Here is a 13,577-nt window from a genome sequence, read left to right on the forward strand (position 1 = left end):
TAGGATGTTTCAAAAAGACTAGCAACGGTATGAGGTTTGCATAGCACCATGTCCTCCATTGAGAAAAGAGCTACAGAAATACAAGGTAATGTTTTATTAACTTATTTCACCTGATTCCTTGAATTGATTTTGATGGACGAATCAACCAACCCAAGATTAATAGCCTGGTTTACTACACTCATTTCTCTTTCCAAGCCACAAGCCAAAATAAACTCCCCCTCAATTTATAATTTTGCAAAATGTGCTTTTGCATATGGACTCCTGAATCCACTGTGGTTATTAAAAGGATGGCTGCATCTGTCAGGATGGGCCAGGTTACTCTGTGGTAACAAACAAGCCCTAAATCTCAACCCCAATGATGACCACACTGGTCACTCTGGGATCAACACGAGGAACCCAACAACTCCATCTCTGTAGACTTTACCTGACACTCTGGATTAAGCAACTCTGTAGCTGACATCAGTTTCAAAGACATGACCCCCTCCTTTCTTTATCCAACCACCTATAAAGCTGTCTTCCAGGGCTGCTGTACAGACTGGATGCGATCCTGTCTGTTAGACACCCAGGACACTGCCTAGCTTATAGGCAGCAGTTGGTAAATGATAATGGTGGCTAGTACCCCTGTCATAACCATCATCCCTACTCATCTTCAAATGATGATAATGATGTCATTATTATAATTCTCATACACCAGTGGTTCCTTTACTCATCGGCACGTTGGAATCGCCTGGAGAGCTTAAAAACTACCAGTGCTTGTGTCCCAGCCCCGGAGTCAGTGAATTAACGCATCTAGCGTGTTGCCCTGGCTTTGGAATTTTGAAAGCTCCCCAGGTGATTCTAATGTGCAGACAAGTTCGAGAACCACCATCATAGAGGCAGCAAGATTCACATCTATACAGACACATATGTCCCTGTGTACACACACCAGCTGGTCTGCTCCCAGGTTCCATAAATCCAGACACCTTTATGACAGTGGTGTTCATATCATTTGGGTCAGTGAGGTTATGAGTGGCAACAAATAGCCCCTAAATATTAACCCTAATGACAACTACGGTGGGCACCGTCCAGGGTCAACTAGATGAGCCCAGCAGCCATGTTTTTCTGGTCTTTCCCTGACACTGAGGCTAATGCAGTTTACCCTCATACCTTGTTTCCTCTTTACTTTCACGAGTTTGCCAGGCCTATAGTACATCAGAGCCAAAATATTATACTCGTGGAGACAGACTGGGAGGACATCTGGTCAAAGGAGAGCCACCAAAAGCTATTAACTGAGACTATGAGTTTGTTAATTCTCAATCCCCAAGACCCAAAACATAGTAGCCAACTGAAGAGAAATGTGGATAGGTAAATTCATTATCATCACTAATTACCTAAAAAGAAGTGAAAAGCAGATGCAGAAACTCAAAAAGTACAGCATCTAAGTTGAAAACCTTATGGGTCAAGTGTTCACCAACCATCATTTTGACTTCCCTCTTTTTGTTCCTTTCTCTCAGGATGAAATTATGCCTGCTGGGGTGGAAGTGAGATCAGGAGATCTATGAACAAAACAAGGGCCTTTCACCTGGCAGCAAAGCACAAGATATGCACGCTGGGTGCAGGCAACAGTATGAACACAGACATTTTGCCACCAGCACACAAGCAAAATCATTTCCTGCTCTGTTGGATGCTAAGGCTCTGCAGAGTCTGGAGAAAACTAAAAATCCAACTTGTTTGCCCTTGTTTGGGCCATTTAATTTAGGAATCACTCTGGCTTTACATTAACTCTTTACCAAAAAATGTATTCTGTGTTGTGAACACGCGCGTTAACTTGGGGCCCAGGGGGAGGAAGCACTGTATACGATTACATAATAGTTACTCTATTATTTTAAAACCAAATGGAATCCTCAGGCAGCAAAGTCAAAAGGAGAGAGAAATCATTTTTGTAAAATTATCTGAATGCAACCATCTCTCCTGATGCATTGTGAGCTAACAATGGTTCTGCTTTTCTCAGAAGCTCATTCAATTATCTGTTGCTTATCTGGACCAGGGAGAGGGGTTTTCCTCCCATTTAGACAGTGAAAGAAGAAAAGCAGGCAGGATCCCTCTAATAAAAGCCTGAAACGAAAAGCAAGAACTACTCCCAAGGCCCTGCTTATCGTGGAGAAGTCATTAAACGAAGCTTTGCAGGGTCTTTGTTAATCTATTTTCACTACATCACAAAAAGGAGAGGAAGAAATGTGGGATCCACAGGCTCAAAACACCTTGCTTTCCTCTCCTAGGTGTGCAATTGCCAGCAAGCCACTTAACCTCTCTGAACTTGTTTGTTCACCTGTAAAATGGAAATACCTGCTTGACAAGAACATTATAAGAACTGAGGAAACATGTAAGGTGCCTAGCCTTCAACAGTGTAAACACTCCTTTCTCTGTTCACTGCCAAACTCTCAGGAAGCTCACTAGAATGGGAGCTTTTTAAGAGAAGGGACAATGCCTTACTCATCTTTCTATACCCAGATCCTAAACGCTGCCCCTTAGAGAGAGCAATTGCTTCTTTAACATCTGTTCCGTTCCTCTCCCAGCAAGCGGCACCCCTCATTCATTCAGACCTCATCTCCAATTCCAGGGGTGGGTCCGGAATGGTTTAAGCCAATCAGTGTTAACCTATTTCCTCTGCCACCGTGATTGGTTGAGAGATAGAGCGTGTCCTGAGACGATCCAATCCGAGGGAAGCTCAGAAATTTTGTTCAATGGCTCTGGGGAGAGATGGTAGCTCTTTCCTCCCTGGATGTAAACAAGCAAGCATGTGCTCTGAGAGGTAACAGCAGCCAGGCCACCACACTGGACAGCTCTCCCCGGTACTTCTTCGAGCACGTGTATTCTACGTGGTGTCTCCTGGCACTGAGCAATACAGAAGCCCTGCTGGCAGCCCTCTCACTATTATGAAGGGAGTCACCAGAGAATAGAGCCAACAGACAGAAGTGCAGAGCCAGAGCCAAGAGAATCACAAAAAGAGGAAAAGCTGGAGCCCTGATCAAAGTGTGCCTGAAACCGACCTTACCTCTCCATTTTCTGGTTACGTGGACCATTCAACTGCTTCTACCAATTATCCAATTTGAACTGGGTTTTCTGTCCCTTGCAACTCAAAGCAGCCTAATACACCCTCTTGCAAGGCTGAATGAATCACTGAACAAAGAACTGTGCAGAAACATCATCGCTGTTCCAGTGACTTAACTCAGACTTCAAGTTCCCTAGGAGCACGAGCCCTCACTGGTCTTGGTCATCCCACATCCCAGCGCCTGACAGAGTTCCTGGACCCTGGTTTTCAATAAATACTTTTTTTTTAAGATGTTGGGGGTAGGAGTTTATTAATTAATTTATTTATTTTGGCTGTGTTGGGTCTTCGATTCTGTGCGAGGGCTTTCTCCAGTTGAGGCGAGCAGGGACCACTCTTCATCGCGGCGCACGGGCCTCTCAGTATCACGGCCTCTCTTGTTGCGGAGCACAAGCTCCAGACGCGCAGGCTCAGTAGTTGTGGCACGCGGGCCTAGTTGTTCCACGGCATGTGGGATCCTCCCAGACCAGGGCTCGAACCCGTGTCCCCTGCACTGGCAGGCAGATTCTCAACCACTGCACCACCAGGGAAGCCCAATAAATACTTTTTAAAATAAGTGAATGGAATGAAACCAAAGCACCTGGGGCTTCAGAACCTTCCAGAGCCCCACTCCCCAGATGTGTCTCTATCAGAGGAGCATGAAGAGGAAGCTCGTAGGATTTGGAGCCATCAGATAGGCCTGAGCTCAAGTCAAAACTCCAAATGCACTTCAGCTTCCTCCCCTGTAAAATGAGAATAATAATACCCATCTTCCTGAGCAAGAAGGGCCATGTGAAAGCACTCAGGGTAGGCCATATTCAGGAAATATGTATTTCCCTCCTTCCATTCAGCTAACCCTGCTTCATACTATGGGTTCTGATCCGGAGTTCAGAAGATAGAGACATCATATGTACACGATGGTGGGCCACACCCCAGATCACTTAGCAGAGCCAGCCCTGGGACAGGTAACACACACCCTGAGCCTCCCACCCTTCGACACAAACCCACTCCCTTTAGGACAGGGGTCTTGGGCAGAAGGCATATATAAAACTTTCTGGCTATGGTGCTTCCTTTTGGCTTTGCTGGTTGCTTCCTCAAAGAGGTGTGAGACTTGTGCAATGGGCAGTATCCCAGATCTGCACATCCCTAGAGGCTGTTGATTCAACCATTTACAGTGATGCAGAACTCAGCTCAACTGTCAGCTCCAAGGGGGGCTTGCTTCATTCACTGGGCTACCCCCAGCACCCACAAGACACCCAGTGAAATATTTCCTGAGTACCTGAATAAAGATGAATGTGTGGATAAGCAAAGAGCGATGAAATCAAGATTCTCGAATAGAACTGTAGTAAAACCCTGTTAGTTAGTACACAGACTGCTGGTTATGCAGCAGGTAAATCAAAGACCAGGGAGTGAGAGAGGGCTTCTGAGGCTTACAGGTGTGGACCAAATTCTGGTCCTAGAACTCTAGTGCCCACTGCTGGGACCTCAGGCAAGTTCCTCAGCTCTCTAAGCCAGTTTCTCTCTGACAAACACAACTACCAGGATTAGATAAGAATTTTTAAATGCATCTGTAAAACAGGGAGAAAAGATTGAGAGAATATACACCAAAATATTAATAGCAATTAGCCCTAGGTAGTTAGATTATGGAAGGACTTTTATTTTTCTCTCTTTTTGTGCATTTTTGGATTTTCTATAATGAACATAAATTGCTGGTCTAATAAAAATAAAATGAAAATAAAAGTAAGGTGATGGCAATTAAAGCATCTAGCCTAGAGCCTATGACACAAAGTAGGAACCCAGCAAATGTTTCGTCCCCGTGAACACCGTTCAGACATTCAGAAACAGCCATCATATGTCTCCTATTTCTTGTTAAGAATCTCAGCTAATTTAATGTCATCCTTACATGACTTGATTTCAAGGCTCTCTTTTATCCTCCTCTCTGCAAAGGCTCCATCTGTTAAAACCCCACTCCGGGTATCGTATAAACAGCTCACAGAATCAGCAGCAGCTCTTGTTTGCTCATTCATCTGTTAATTCATTCACTGGGTAAACACTGATTAAAAACCTACTATATTGGACACCCTTGCTTTTGCCTAACCCCCGTTCACAAACGGTTCCCAGATTTTCTCAGGGAACATCTGCCTTCCCTCATTCTCAGTTCTTGGGCTCTGGGAGGTGCAGACCCAACCCCAGCTTCTTCAAGGGGCGAACATTTAATCCAAGGTGGCCAGTCAGAGCATCTCATTCACCTGGCCACGGGGATTGGTTAGGAACAGGCAACAATCAGGGAAGACCAATCAGAGATATTAAGACTTTTGTTGGGGCTTCCCTGGTGGCGCAGTGGTTGAGAGTCCGCCTGCCGATGCAGGGGACACAGGTTCGTGCCCCGGTCCGGGAGGATCCCACATGCCGCGGAGCGGCTGGGCCCGTGAGCCATGGCCGCTGAGCCTGCGCGTCCGGAGACTGTGCTCCGCAACGGGAAAGGCCACAACAGTGAGAGGCCCGCGTACCACAAAAAAAAAAAAAAAAAAAAAAAGATTTTTCTTGAACTGTTGGGTAAGTGGCCTTTTCTTCCCTAGAACTGCTGACAGATATCTTGCCGCCACAATCCAAAAAGAAAGAGTAGGCAGCGCCGGGAGATGGAGAAAACCTGTGTAAGCCTTAGCAACACCGTCTAAGCCTCCATGCCTTCAGCTCCATCCCTGGACTTTGCAGCTACATAAACCAGCAAATCCCCTTTCTGTGGAAGCCAGTTCAAGGTGGGGTTCTGTTACGAGGTCAAAAGAATCCTAACTCATGAAATTTGAAGGGCCGTGACATAAGCTGCATGCTGGCTATAAACAGAGGAAGCGAGAGGATCCAGGCCATCTTTCTTGGCACTTGGTCTGAGGTGGAGATAGCTACAAACAACTACAATGATTTAAAGCCAATAGAACTTCCCTGGCGGTCCAGTGGTTAAGACTCCACGCTTCCACTGCAGGGGCCATGGGTTCGATCCCTGGTCGGGGAAAGTTCCACATGCTGCATGATGCGGCCAATAAATAAATAAGTAAATAATAATAACAACAAAAGGGCATTAAAAAATAAAGCCAATAAGATAATCGCTTGAACTAAATACTACACAAAGCAATGCCCAGAGCAATGGGAACACAGGGAGGAGTCAGGGCGGGCCTCACGCAAGAAATACCACTTCAACGTCCTCTGGATCTTCATTCAGGCAGTGAAGGTAGAATTACTGTTTGGGGAAGTCAACACTGTTGACACACAGTCATCTCACAGTAAACTAAAACCACTACATCCCACACTGCAGGATGGCCAATGATACTTAAAGCACTAAAGGGTGCTCTCTGGATGAGCCCACAAAACAGCAACAGCCGAGAGGAGGGTCAGACAGCCCTCCCTTGCAAGAATTTCACCCCAATGTTACAGATGATGTTACACTCTTATATAATATTCAGGTCAGGTTTTGTGATTTTGATTCCATGAACTTAAGTTTTGACTCCAGTTTTTCTGCCCGTTCGGATTACTGTTGATCAAATCACAAAAACATCACAACAGGGGCTTCCCTGGTGGCGCGGTGGTTGAGGACCTGCCTGCCAATGCAGCGGACACGGGTTCGAGCCCTGGTCTGGGAGGATCCCACATGCCGCGGAACAACTAGGCCCGTGCGCCACAACTACTGAGCCTGCGCTCTAGAGCCCATGCTCCGCAACGAAGAGTAGCCCCCGCTCGCCACAACTAGAGAAAAGCCCGTGCTCAGCAGCGAAGACCCAATGCAGCCAAAAATAAATAAATAAAATAAATTAAAACAAAAACAAGAAAAAAAACATCAGAACAGCCCTCTCAAGACATATAACCTATTTACTGAATTTATTACCAAATGATGAGAGAGAGAGAGAGAGAGAGAGAGAGCAAGCTTCTGGTTCCATAAAACGTATCATGATGGGCTAGAAATGTGGCTGATTGCTGAAAACAACAAGGGCAACAATGAAAGCACCTCTGGGAACATCTATTTTGCTAAGAAAGGCCCTGAAGGTCGCTCTTTTTAAGTGAACAGAGCCAGTGTCTCTTAGATCTTGGATGATGTGAACTCAACAGGAGAGTTGTGAAGATAAAATCAGTCAGAAAAGGAGGACAGCGCAGGACAAATTCTCCTTGACTTTGTGGTTTCTAAACACATCAGCGATTCATTTGGTCCAAAAACACAGCTCCAACTTTCCAGAGCAAAGAATCTTAGAGCTGGAAAAATTAACACTGATAGAACACTTCCATGTGGTCTCAAGAGAGATTCCTGGGATTAATGGCAGGAGGGAGACAGGCTTGAGGTTCCTTGCAGATAACTGGGATTGCTAAGAAGCAGCTTGGTTCCCTCTGTTCACAAAGCACTTTTAAGATTGCTGTTGAATTCCACTTCTTCTCCTTGCGCGCCACATGACTTCCCACAAAGACTTTACCTCCCCTCTTCCTGAAAATGGGATTACTGTTTATCACACACTGACCAGGCCACCACTAGAGTCCAGGAAGCATCAGACAATGGAGAGGCCCACAGCATATGACAACACGGGCAAGTGCCTGGCACTTGGCCTGTGCTCAATAAATGCTAGGGATCAGCAACCCCGTGGAGACCTGCCCATCTCCCCTAAAAATAAGAGGGGTTTGGGTTGAAAGCTCCCAAAGTGAAGTTTTTGTTAATTAGTTTTTTTGTTTGTTTGTTTGTTTGTTTGTTTTTTTGCGGTATGTGGGCCTCTCACTGTTGTGGCCTCTCCCGTTGCGGAGCACAGGCTCCGGACGCGCAGGCTCAGCGGCCATGGCTCACGGGCCCAGCTGCTCTGCAGCATGTGGGATCTTCCCGGACCGGGGCACGAACCCGTGTCCCCTGCATCGGCAGGTGGGCTCTCAACCACTGCACCACTAGGGAAGCCCAATTAGTTTGTTTTTAACAACAACAAAAATATCATATGCTTATGCCTAGAAAAAAAAAAAAAAAAAATTTTTTTTTTTTTTTGGTTGCTCTGTGCGGCGTGTGGGATCTTAGTTCCCCGAACAGGGATCGAACCTGTGACCTTGGCAGTGAAAGCACAGAGTCCTAACCACTGGACCGCCAGGGAATTCCGTAAAAATTTTTTTTTAAAAAAGGATATACAGTAAGATATTCTCCATCCACCCCAGACCCACCATTGCCCTCAGCTTTTCCTCCAAAGTTAAACAGGGGGGCTTCCCTGGTGGCACAGTGGTTAAGAATCCGCCTGCCAGTGCAGGGGACACCGGTTCGAGCCCTGGGCCAGGAAGATCCCACATGCCGCGGAGCAACTAAGCCCATGCGCCACAACTACTGAGGCTGCGGTCTAGAGCCCGCGAGCCACAACTACTGAAGCCATGTGCCACAACTACTGAAGCCCGCATGCCTAGAGCCCGTGCTCTGCCACAAGAGAAGCCACGACAATGAGAAGTCTGCACACCGCAACAAAGACCCAACACAGCCAAAAAATAATTGATTAATTAAGTATTTAATAAAAAAGAATGCATCCTGGAATAAATGGGTAAAGAAAATGTGATCTATTATATATATGTATATAATGAACTATTAATCAGCAATAAAAAAGAAGGAAATCTTGTCATCTGCCACAACATGGATGGACCCTGAGGGCATTACGCTAAGTGACATAAGTCAGAGAGAGACAAATACCGTATTATCTCACTTATATGTGGACTCTAAACAACAAACAAACAAACAAAATCCCTAATCATAGATGCAGAGAACAGATTGCTGGTTGCCAAAATTGGGGGTTGGGGAGTTGGAGAGTTGGAAATACGGGTAACAGGGGTCAAATGTACAAATTTCCAGTTCTAAAGTACACAAATCATGGGGATGTAAAGTACAGTGTGGTGACTATAATTGATAACACTACAGTCCATATTTGAAAGTTGCTAAGAGAGTAGATCTGCAAAGTCCTCAGCACAAGAAGGAAAAATGTTGTAGCTATGTACGGTGATGCATATCAACTAGACTTACTGTGGTGATCATGTCACATTATATCCAAATAGGGAATCAGTATGTTGTACACCTGAAGCTAATATAGTGTTATATGTCAACTATAAAGAACACCTCAATGTAAAAAAAAAGAGTGGGGACTTCCCTGGTGGCGCAGTGGTTAAGAATCCATCCGCCAGTGCAGGGGACACGGGTTCAATCCCTGGTCCGGGAAGATCCCACATGCCGCGGAGCAACTAAGCCCGTGCGCCACAACTACTGAGCCTGCGCGCCTAGAGCCATGCCCCGCAACAAGAGAAGCCACCACAATGAGAAGCCCACGCACCACAAGGAAGAGTAGCCCCTGCTCACTAAAACTAGAGAAAGCCCACGCGCAGCAATGAAGACCTAACGCAGCCAAAATTAAAATAGATAAATTTACATATATTAAAAAAAAGAATGCATCCTGGAGATGATTCCTTCTTGGCACATACCACCTACTATTGTAAACAGTGGCCCAGTATTCTCCTGTAAGGATATACCATAATCCCTTCAATCAATCCTCTCCTGACATACATTTATTTCAGTTGCTTCCAGGGTCTTGCTATTTCAAACAATGCTGCAATGAACATACATTACACACATCTTCACACACATGTGTAACTACAGGAAAGATGAGATTTATACGATAAAACCCCTGAAGTGGAATTGCGGGGTCAAAGAGTACTTGCACTTAAAATGTTGGCAGATGGTGCTGAATGGCCTTCAAAGAGCTTGGATTCACTTTCATTCTCACCAACAGTGTCATAAGGATGTCAGTCTCTCCACACACATTCACAAAATGTTTTCTTGTTTCTTAAATTCAAGGGAAGAAAGCGGGGGCAGAGCTCCTCTCTTGTCCCACTGTCTCTTCCTGCCCCTGTCATATTACACATGATACTACTACTTCCTGAACATTCTGCCCCTTGGATGCACAACCCAGAGATCAGAGCTTAAAAGAGAATGAACGTCAGACCCACTGGTTTGCTGAGCTGGCTCAGACTGGCTCAAAAGAGCCAACTACACACATCTCTTCCCAAGGCCATGTTCACTGACATTATGTCGGTAGCTTGAACTTGGTCGTGGTGGAAGTATTTATACCATAGACATCAGTAAATGCTACAGTCAGGGCTTCTTTTCTTTCCCCCAGAGAGACCTTTGTTAAACATCAGCCCATCAATTCATACTATAGTGGAAACTGAGGCTCTTCTTTGAATATTTCTGCCCTCAGTAGGGGCACAAGTTCTTGGAACCTAAGGACTGGAGGAGATCTGAAGGGACAGCCAATTATTCCATCTTCTAATGATGCCTCTCCCCTAGTCCCTGTGCTGAGACCTAAGTAGTACCCTTTCCTCTCCTCCATGCCCCTCTACCATATTCCCATCTCTTTATCACTTAGTGCTTATTCTTGATGATTTTCTACAGTGTAGTAATTGCAAACACAGACTCTAGGCTACACTAGACAACTGGGGGTCAAATCCCAGCTCCATCATTACCAGCTCTGTGACATTGGGCAAGTGGTTTGAACTACTACACCTTAGTTTCTTCATCTGTAAAATATAGACGATAATGATAATGCCTTCCGTATAATTTTGTTCTGAAGATTAAATGAGTTAATGCAAGGACACAGAACAGTGTCTGGCACATATTAAGGACTTAACAAATGTAAACTTTATTATTGTCTTCCAGTTCACTAATTATCTCTTTCACTATGTCTAGTCCGTCAGCTAACCCTTTTGTTAGATTTTAATTTCAATGACTACTTTTCATTTCCATGTGGCAGCTTTACAAATCAACCTATTCTTTTTCCGTCTTTCATTACATTTTTGAATCATCTTTGGTCTTTAATCATTTGAAAATATACTGGCTTGGGGCTTCCCTGGTGGCACAGTGGTTAAGAATCTGCCTGCCAATGCAGGGGACACAGCTTCGATCCCTGGTCTGGGAAGATCCCACATGCCAAGAGCAACTAAGCCCGTGTGCCACAACTACTGAGCCTGCACTCTAGAGCCCGTGAGCCACAACTACTGAGCCTGCATGCCACAACTACTGAAGCCCGTGCACCTAGAGCCCGTGCTCTGCAACGGGAAGCCACCAAAATGAGAAGCCCGTGCACCACAGCGAAGAGTAGCGCCCGCTCGCCACAACTAGAGAAAGGCTGAGCTCAGCAACGAAGGCTGAACGTAGCCAAAGATAAATAAATTTTTAAAAATAAGTTAAAATGAAAAAATGGTACTTTAAAAAATATATATATACTGTCTTATAGTCTCTTTTAGATGGTTCTATTACTTTCAACTCAAAGTCATTCATTTCCTGAGTAGTCCATATGACTTAACTGTGAACGCATCCTAGGGTTCTTTCTGTAGGAGTCCTGTTAGGTCTAGGTTGTTGAAGTATCCTTGTGGAGTGATTGTGTGTTTGTGTTAGGGATTCCCACAGCAGGCAGCCAGTTTTTATGTTAATTTCTCAGCTTGAGGAGTTCTCATATCTCATGACAATAACAATATAGATTCCACAACCACACATGGTACAGCCCCAGGTTTTTCATTTCTTGCTGGTGACTTTTTTCCACTCAAAACAAGCTTCCTCTCTGTTTCTCCAGGCAGTGGAGTTTTTCTAGCCCCTTTTCACGAAGACGTGTAATGTTTAACGCTCCTGGGCACTCAAGTCCACCTTGGACCCAGGTCTCATTTCTAGACCCACTGTGGTCTTAAAACCTTAACTCCCAGACTCTACAGCCTCCATCTGGGTGCAAAAGCCCCATAAGTTGTCATGCTTTCAGCTCACATAACCATTTGGCTTAGATTTCTCTCTTCATTTTTGACACTTGTGGACTTTCCTTTCTGATGAGCTCCCCTAGACATAGTTGTTGTATTTCAGTCAACTCTGTGCTCCTACCAGGAAGGAGTCACACAAGTCAGTCCACCATGTTGCCAGAAGCGTTCCAGGTCACCAAGTCTAATACACCCACTTACCCATGATGGGGTTCTGTCCACATTATAACTGCCTCTTACTCAAAGGTTAGCCTCTAAAGTCTACTTGTAACATGAAAGTGGAAGGGCATCAGAATTCCCCTTGAAAATCCCATAATAAAGCCTCATCATGGAGACGGACAAACCATCTCTCATTAAGTGCAACACAGCCAGTTTTTTCTTCAGCACTGGGTTGGGTTTCTTAGGTTGAGCACAAGAAGAAATGGGTTTGGGGGCCATGTTGGATGATGATTAAAATCTATAAATATGAGAAACACACCCGATAGCACAAGATGCTCACCCCCTAAAAAGCCATCGGAACAGGGCTTCCCTGGTGGCGCAGTGGTTGAGAGTCCGCCTGCCGATGCAGGGGACGCGGGTTCGTGACCCGGTCCGGGAGGATCCCACGTGCCGCGGAGCGGCTGGGCCTGTGAGCCATGGCCGCTGGGCCTGGGCGTCCGGAGCCTGTGCTCCGCGATGGGAGAGGCCACAGCGGTGAGAGGCCCGCGCACCGCAAAAAAAAAAAAAAAAAAAAAAGCCATCAGAACGAAGACCAACAAAAGGAACAGCAGATCTGTGTCTCCCATTCAGCTCACTCCAAGAGAGATGCCTGCTTGGTGGAAAGACAGGGTCACCCACGCTATTTAAAGTGTGATTTTTACCTCTATTTTGTTTTTGTTTGTTTTAATTTATTTAATTTATTTTATTTTTGGCTGTGTTGGGTCTCCATTGCTATGCGCAGGCTTTCTCTAGTTGTGGCGAGTGGGGGCTACTCTTCGTTGCGGTGCGCGGGCTTCTCATTGCTGTGGCTTCTCTTGTTGCGGAGCACGGGCTCTAGGCGCGTGGGCTCAGTAGTTGTGGCTCGCGGGCTCTAGAGTGTACACTCAGTAGCTGTGGCGCACGGGCTTAGTTGCTCCGCGGCATGTGGGATCTTCCAGGACCAGGGCTTGAACCCGTATCCCCGCATTGGCAGGCAGATTCTTAACTACTGCGTCACCAGGGAAGCCCTCTATTTTGTTTCTGTGGAGCAAGTATATATGGATCTGGATAGGATAGAAGCAGGAACCTATGCTATGATAGACATGATCTGACTTCTATAAGTCAGAATAGTGGCTATCTCCAGGGGCAGTACTAACAGCAAAGGGGCATGAGGGAACTTATGTGATGGCAATACCATGTATCCTGATCTGAGTGGCGGCTCGATGAGTGTAACATGTTAAAAATTCATCAGGATGTAAGATGTGTGCATTCTATGGGTACGGCTGAATCATTCTGCTGTACACCTGTAACTAACACATCATTGTTAATCAACTATACTCCAATATAAAATTAAAATTTTTAAAAAAGATGTGCATTATGCAGTCCGTAAGTCATACCTCCACTAAAATAAAAGTTAAAGGCATGCAGGAGAGACTGCTGGATAACATGCTGCCAGTTCTGTCTTCGTTCTATGGCTAAACCTCTCCAGGGACTGGACAGTCAAATGGAGGGGAGTGAGGGTACCAGGAAGCTTAGGGAAAGGGCAGAA

At 45.5% G+C, this 13,577-nt stretch overlaps 1 protein-coding gene across 1 annotated transcript in view; it reads right to left on the bottom strand.

The window, feature by feature from the left end:
• Positions 1–13,577, bottom strand: part of CYRIB (CYFIP related Rac1 interactor B) — a gene marked incomplete at its 5' end in the record, with an annotated part of 154,123 nt that overhangs the window by 100,555 nt on the left and 39,991 nt on the right. The window lies entirely within an intron of this gene.

The sequence above is a fragment of the Hyperoodon ampullatus genome, assembly GCF_949752795.1.
Source record: "Hyperoodon ampullatus genome assembly, chromosome: 17".
NCBI lineage: Eukaryota > Metazoa > Chordata > Mammalia > Artiodactyla > Ziphiidae > Hyperoodon > Hyperoodon ampullatus.